The sequence below is a fragment of the Maniola jurtina genome, chromosome 12 (assembly GCF_905333055.1).
Source record: "Maniola jurtina chromosome 12, ilManJurt1.1, whole genome shotgun sequence".
Taxonomy (NCBI): Eukaryota; Metazoa; Arthropoda; class Insecta; order Lepidoptera; family Nymphalidae; genus Maniola; species Maniola jurtina.
In genome coordinates this window covers 12,350,373-12,357,031 of record NC_060040.1, presented here as the reverse complement: position 1 = coordinate 12,357,031, position 6,659 = coordinate 12,350,373, and the positions used below count along the sequence as shown (strand labels likewise).

At 36.8% G+C, this 6,659-nt stretch overlaps 1 long non-coding RNA gene across 1 annotated transcript; it reads right to left on the bottom strand.

The window, feature by feature from the left end:
• Positions 1-391: 391 nt before the first annotated feature.
• Positions 392-4,181, bottom strand: LOC123870314. The gene is made up of 3 exons (XR_006797052.1): positions 4,172-4,181; positions 2,617-2,619; positions 392-471 (listed from the first exon to the last, which is right to left on the bottom strand). It is a non-coding gene; the product is annotated as an uncharacterized LOC123870314 (long non-coding RNA).
• Positions 4,182-6,659: the final 2,478 nt, after the last annotated feature.

The window sequence follows — 6,659 nt, the reverse complement described above, 5'->3', positions numbered from 1 at the left end:
GTTGGCAACGAAGACGAATGTGGAATGAGGGCGCTAACTCGAGTCTGTTCGGGTCTAATTTCCAGCTAGGTATATTGGTCTTAGTTTTAAATAATTGCTAGCTTATGCCCGCGACGCCATCCACGTGTCTTACATTTTCAAACCCTATTTTAACCCCATAAGGAAGCCCATAAGGGTTGAATTTTCGAAAAAAATTCCAGCGGATGGATGGAGAAATTAATGGAAAACGTCTACGTCAATTATGACGTAGACGTTTTCCATTTAGCTATTTGCATGCCCAGCCCGATCTGTCCAGTAGTTTGAACTGTACGTTCATAGATCACTCAGTCAGTCACTACAGTGGCCGGTTCTCACATAGGCAGAACGGCTGTGTCCAGTCAACCAATCACATTTTTTTTTTCACGTCATCTATTAGGAATCTGATTGGTTGACTGAACACATCGCCTCTCCGCTTCGCTTAAGTGGAAATCCCTGGTCGGGCCAAAAAAAAGTTATATTGATTTTCTATCTAAAAATTGACCATAACAGGACTGTGACTCAGCAAGCAAAGCTTATTGGTGCTGCTGCGTCTGATTTTTCTCCGGTCGTGTCAGATTGCCATCCTATCAGACTATGAAAATGAGGAGACATTACCCATCTATGTTTATATACACTCTACACAGACCTTCAACGATTCGCTTTAATGGATTTGAAGTCATGAACTTAATATTTTTCACACTTGAATAAAAGTGCTCCACATGTAACTAATGACTCGCATAGCTTTGCACCCTTTCATGCGTTAAAAATTTAAAAATTCCACCGCGATTTTTAAATGGCTGCGAATTTAAATTGAGTGTAAAATGAAAATGAACACTCAAAGTTTCATGCTTCACTTAGTTCATTGCCGCATTATGGTCAATGCCGTTTACGTCCGTCTGTATTTCAATGCCATCATCATCACCAACTAATCGCCAGTCCATGGTCCTCTATAAGGACCAAGCAAGGGTCTCTTCTCAGAATAAGAAGGGTTTGGGCCACAGTCTCTCACCTATGGGTTAGAGCACCCCAGTACCAACTCCTTCCAGTTGATTGGCTCCGAAGGCCACAGTCTCTCACCTATGGGTCGGAGCACCCCAGTACCAACTCCTTCCATTTGATTGGATCTTCGGGCTGTTCGACTTGTGGACGATCCCAATCTAACCGGCTCGTTGGAAAGCCTGGAGCACCGCAGAGACTCTGTTTGCATGTTCTATCGCCTTTATAATAGGGAGTGCTCTAAAGAGCTGTTTAACCTCATTCCACCCTCCTTTTTCTACAACCGCACCGCACACCACCGCAAGCAATTCCACTGGGTACCAGGTGCACTTCTGCCGCCCGTTGTGCCAGATCCTTTTTTCCACTCACATACAAACTTAACTTAGATTTAAGTATGTTATTTCGACTTAGTACAGGTTTTAGTGATGACTGAACACACACAACGCGTCGTCAACATCCTCTCTGAGACACAGACGAAAGGTTAATGACCAATTTAAGTACATACAGAAAAGAAAACATCCTTTTTTCGAAGCTATTACAGCGAAATTATTAAGTAAAGTATGCAATGAAAGGACATAATTTTTAATGTGATACTGTATTCAGGATCGGCTTAAGTAGTGGGATTTGAGCTCCCTATTCAAGGCACATCATTTCACATTTCCACCCTAATTGCTGCAGTGAAAAGAAAGTTATATGCATTTCATATCCATATAATCGCGAAGTCACGGGTATTAGCTTACCTCATATTAAGCTACATATTATAAATATAAATATATATAAATATCTACTAGGTACTATTATAAATGCGACGGGTGTCTGTCTGTTCGCTAGCTTCTCACGTTCCTTCGAACCGATTTTGACAAAATTTTGACAACTATTGTAATGTAATATGTATCATAATATGAAATAAATAAATATAAGTTTGGATATATGTATGTACATACCATACCTAAATAGAGATGGCGGCACAAAGCGACAAGTCGAATAAAATCCAAAGTCTAAAACGTTGGGAAATAAACGAAGTTTATCTCCAGCCACATAAATTAGGTTATAATATCTTGATATTCCGTCCTGCCGATTCGCGCTTGGCCAGTGTGGAAGACTATAGACCTAAACTCTTCTCATTCTGAGAGGAGGACCGTGCATAGTTAGTGAGCCGGCAAAACGTTAATCATGATCTTGATTATGACTCTTCGTCAATTTGCCTTAAGGACGTTATTTTAGCATCCTTCATAAATATTAACGAGCTGATAGAATCCTAAAAAATATAAAGCAAATAAAAACTACTGAACTTTTCTCAACTCGAATTCATCTTGAAGTAGCAATATTTTTCAGTGCACTTTTTCCTGACACTTGAAACGAGAAAGTAATATAATTTTCGCGACAAACTCCAGTTTTATAACGACATACTTGGACGCAGGAAAGTCATTACTTTGCAGCAAGCTGTGAAAAAGGGTGGAGCTATTAAAATCCGTTTGGATGTCCTTTTTGCTCTATTTTGACTTTTACACACACTGTTGATAAGAGTGAACTAAAATGTACCTAAGTACTATACTTTGAATGCAGAAAAAGAATAAAAGCAGTAATAGCCAAGTCTTTGACGGCCTTCCTAGCGTATTGGGTCTTATTAATGGGAGGTCCAGGGTTAGGTTCCCGGCAGGAGTTTGGAATTTCAAAATTTCTACATTTCTGGTCTGGTCTAGTAGGAGGCATTGGCTGTTTAAAATCCGTTGCGTAGTTTAAAAGATCTAAGCGTACATACATACAGGTAGCGGGATGCGACTTTATTTTAACCCCCGACCCAAAAAGAGGGGTGTTGTAAGTTTGACGTGTGTATCTGTGTGTGGTATCGTAGCTCCTAAACTAATGAACCGATTTTCATTTAATTTTTTTTGTTTGAAAGGTGGCTTGATCAAGAGTGTTCATAGCTATAATCAAAGAAAATCGGTTCAGCCGTTTGAAAGTTATCAGCTATTTTCTAGTTTTCTTATAAAGGTTTTTGTGTCGGGGGTTTTTAAATTTAAGTTATATACTATGTAGAGATAAAATGTGCTAACTACTCGTAGACAGCTCAAGACAGGAAAACTCCATACATTCTACACACAATACGAGTGTAATTCTATTTGAAACAATATATTCACACGTCGGCTCGGCTTGCTCGGCTTTCCTCGCAAGTGCGAGAGCCATGAATGAACATACACAAACAATTTTAACTTTACACCTAGAAAACTACTTTTACTTGAAATATAGACTCTATTTACAACACTATAAGGTGTAATAAAGAGTTATGGGAATGTTTAAAGAAATCCTTAACTGTTGTTAGAATTAATGCTGTCTCCTAAGCTTATATTCCAACATGCTCCTTATGAACAAATTGAAGCGAATTCTTGCAAAGTAACATTTTCATATTTTAATGGAATCTCCTTTCATCACTGGAGTATAATTTGAAATATAACTGAGGAAATTTAATAAGTAGAACGACAAAAACCTCAAAGACCTTGATTTTTATATATAAAATTATTGCGAAAGCTGTTAGGCTGCCTAACAGAATTCGCAATTTGTCATCGAGTCGGATTTGATAGCATGTCAGGCACTAAGATATTTTGATCAAGAATCTCGAAGCTTCCCAAATGATGCCCACCCGAGTATTTACTTAGACTACTTAGTTTTAACTTCTCAATATTATCGAAATCATAAACCAAGGATCACAACAAACATCGTAAATTATAAATTTAATCCGCCATCTTCTGCTAACCACTTTAATGGTTTCACAGAGTTAGACAAACTTTACCAAGATCTCGTGACAAGAAATTAATTAAGAAAACGTCCAACTATTGTAGGTGTTTGGTTGTTCTATAATTAGATATTCGAGTACTGATTGCATTCTAATATTATTTAAATAGCTTTAAAATACCTTTAAGACCTATTTTGAAATTTCAAGATTTGGACTTGTTCCGATATAATGTTCTCAAAGGTGTGTGGAGTCTGCTAACGCGCACTTAGCCAGCGCGTCATGGCCTACGGCTTAAACCTTTCTCACCCTAAAATGAGACTGTGGTCTGTGATTAGTAGTAAACCGGCGACAGGTTGATCATGTCAAACAAACTGATGATAAAGACACAAAATGGTAATGGTAATGGTGCAAAAACATTGAAACCTAAAGCTTGAACCAGCTTTAAAAGTTCGCCAAGTTTTTATGAAGGTTGCTTAATATCACTTGGCGCCTGATAATGAATTTCAGCAGCTTTACGCCAATCAAACTTTTCCCATTTACGCGCAACGCGTCTCGTAATGTGAGTTATGGGTGCGAGTTTCAGTTATTGCTAAAGATTGATTGGCTTAAGAATTTCTAATGTTACCTTCTTAGGCCGGCATACTTGGCCAAAAAAGTAGGTACGTATATTTTTAACAGCTTAATTCTAAACTGTCAAAAATGCTTGTCAAGCACGAAAAATGCTGGACAACTGTCAATGCTGGACAAAGTTTTGTAATGCTTGTCATCCTTTTAGATATTTTTCAAGCAAATTACAAGACAAAATTGTTAGATGGCAGCTTACTTTAGATCCAGTTCAGGGAGATGGGCTGAAAATCTGTGACGGTTTGTTTTATAGTCAAAGTCATGGCGTTTTAATCGTAAGTCGTGAAACAAAATTTTGCAATTGTTTTTATTGTACTCCCTTGTTCCAGCTCACAAGTGTAAATTAAAAATTTATAACACCCCCGACAAGTAAAGTTCCAGTAACTAGAAAAGAGCTGATAACTTTCAAACGGCTGAACCGATTTTCTTGGATTATAGCGAAGAACACTCTAGATCAAGCTACCTTTCAAACAAAAAAAACTAAGTTAAAATCGGTTCATTAGTTTAAGAGCTTCGATGCCAGATACATATAAACAGATACACACGTCAAACTTATAACACCCCTCTTTTTGGGTCGGGGGTTAAAAAGGATACTATTTCATAAGAGTATTTGGTTACTTTCCGTATAATGCAAAAATATAAGTGCCCCGTCCGCCAACATAAAGCAACCATTACCTTTTAGCTAAAGTAGCCGCCATAAAAATTGGGCACTACAGTCCACATCGCGTTTATTCGCCTACTCAATGACAAAGAACGTAAAAGGCAACCCTTTTCGAAAGTCACAAAAAGTAAAGGGATCTTATACATAACGAAATTGTATTGAATTTTTTACACCAACTTTTATGACGAGCCAAATGCTTGTACCTAATGGCTGTGTGAAATGTAAGGGACCCATTTCAATAAATAGTATTAGAGTGGAAATGGACGAAATGTAGGTACGTAAAATATTAAATTGATAGAATATTTTTGTGACTGGTAGTTTTTTTTTTGTTATATGATATGAACGCCTCTTGGAGATTTCGGTTTGCAAAAAGATGTGTACTTATGTGTTTAGTTCAGGTTTTGGAAGGGCACATAACAAAATTGTATTAATTTTTTACAGCAACTTTGTGACAAGCTAAATTCTTGTAGAAATAATATATATAAGTGTAAAATTAGGGGATCATTTTATAATTACATTAAATGCCCCATTTCCACTCTAAGGGAAATGGGCCATTTAATGTAATATTAAGTTGATAGAATATTTTTGGGTCTAGTGTTTTTTTGTTGTTGTTAGAATTGAGAAGAATAGGAAGTGTCTTGAAGAAAGCTGAGTTTCAGTAAGTATGTCTATATATTAACATTTTTAGATTTTTAAATGCTAAGATTTCGTAGACATAAGACGGTCATGTGTAGGTACCTAAATACTCAAATACAAACAAATACATGTGTTTGTACAATAAACCTTACGCTATAAAACTTACGCTTCTTTACCATTTCTATACATATTTTGAATTCGGTGGTAGTAAACTTTACCGCTGATTCGGAAAGCGGCTTGTGAAGAAAAGTCCCTAAAATTTATTGTTCAGATAAAATAGACCTCAATCAGGTCCAATTTACAAAATATCGTCCCTTGTCCACAATCCACGTCCAACAATATAAATAAGATTTGAATAAAATTGGACCGAAATAAAATAAAGCGATTTCCATTTTCAGGTCAACCTAATTAAGGCTACCCTAAAACAATGTTTGCTTTAATTACCCTGGTTTAGCAATTTCTATTGAGGTCTAAAATTGGGGGATTTTCTTTCGAATGTATGAAAGCTATTCTCATTATCGTAAAAGTACAGGTACGCATCGGTTCATGAAGAAATAAAAGTTTAACGATTCCTCGCTTTCCAAGATTTTAGTCTCATTTTGTTGTTATGATAGAGACAGACTAACTTTGAATGACGCTGCTAACACGTAGTGTAACTAAAACGTCGATAAAAATGTTACGCACATATTCTTGGATCAGTAGTTATAGTAGAAGTGCTATCTATCTAATTACTAACAGCTGAAATTCATTATTTGTAGGCGGGTGGATGGGCAGACAGACAGACACCTATGCATTTTATAATATTAGTTATTACAATAATACTAATAAGCACAGTCAAAATTTCAACTCTCTACCTATTACGCATCATGAGATACAGCCTGTTGACAGACGGACCAAAGGATGGATGGACAGGCGAACAGGCAGCGAAGTCTTAGGATAAGATTTATAGAGCGTACTCTTTGCTTAGACTTAAGACAGAGTTAAAAAGAG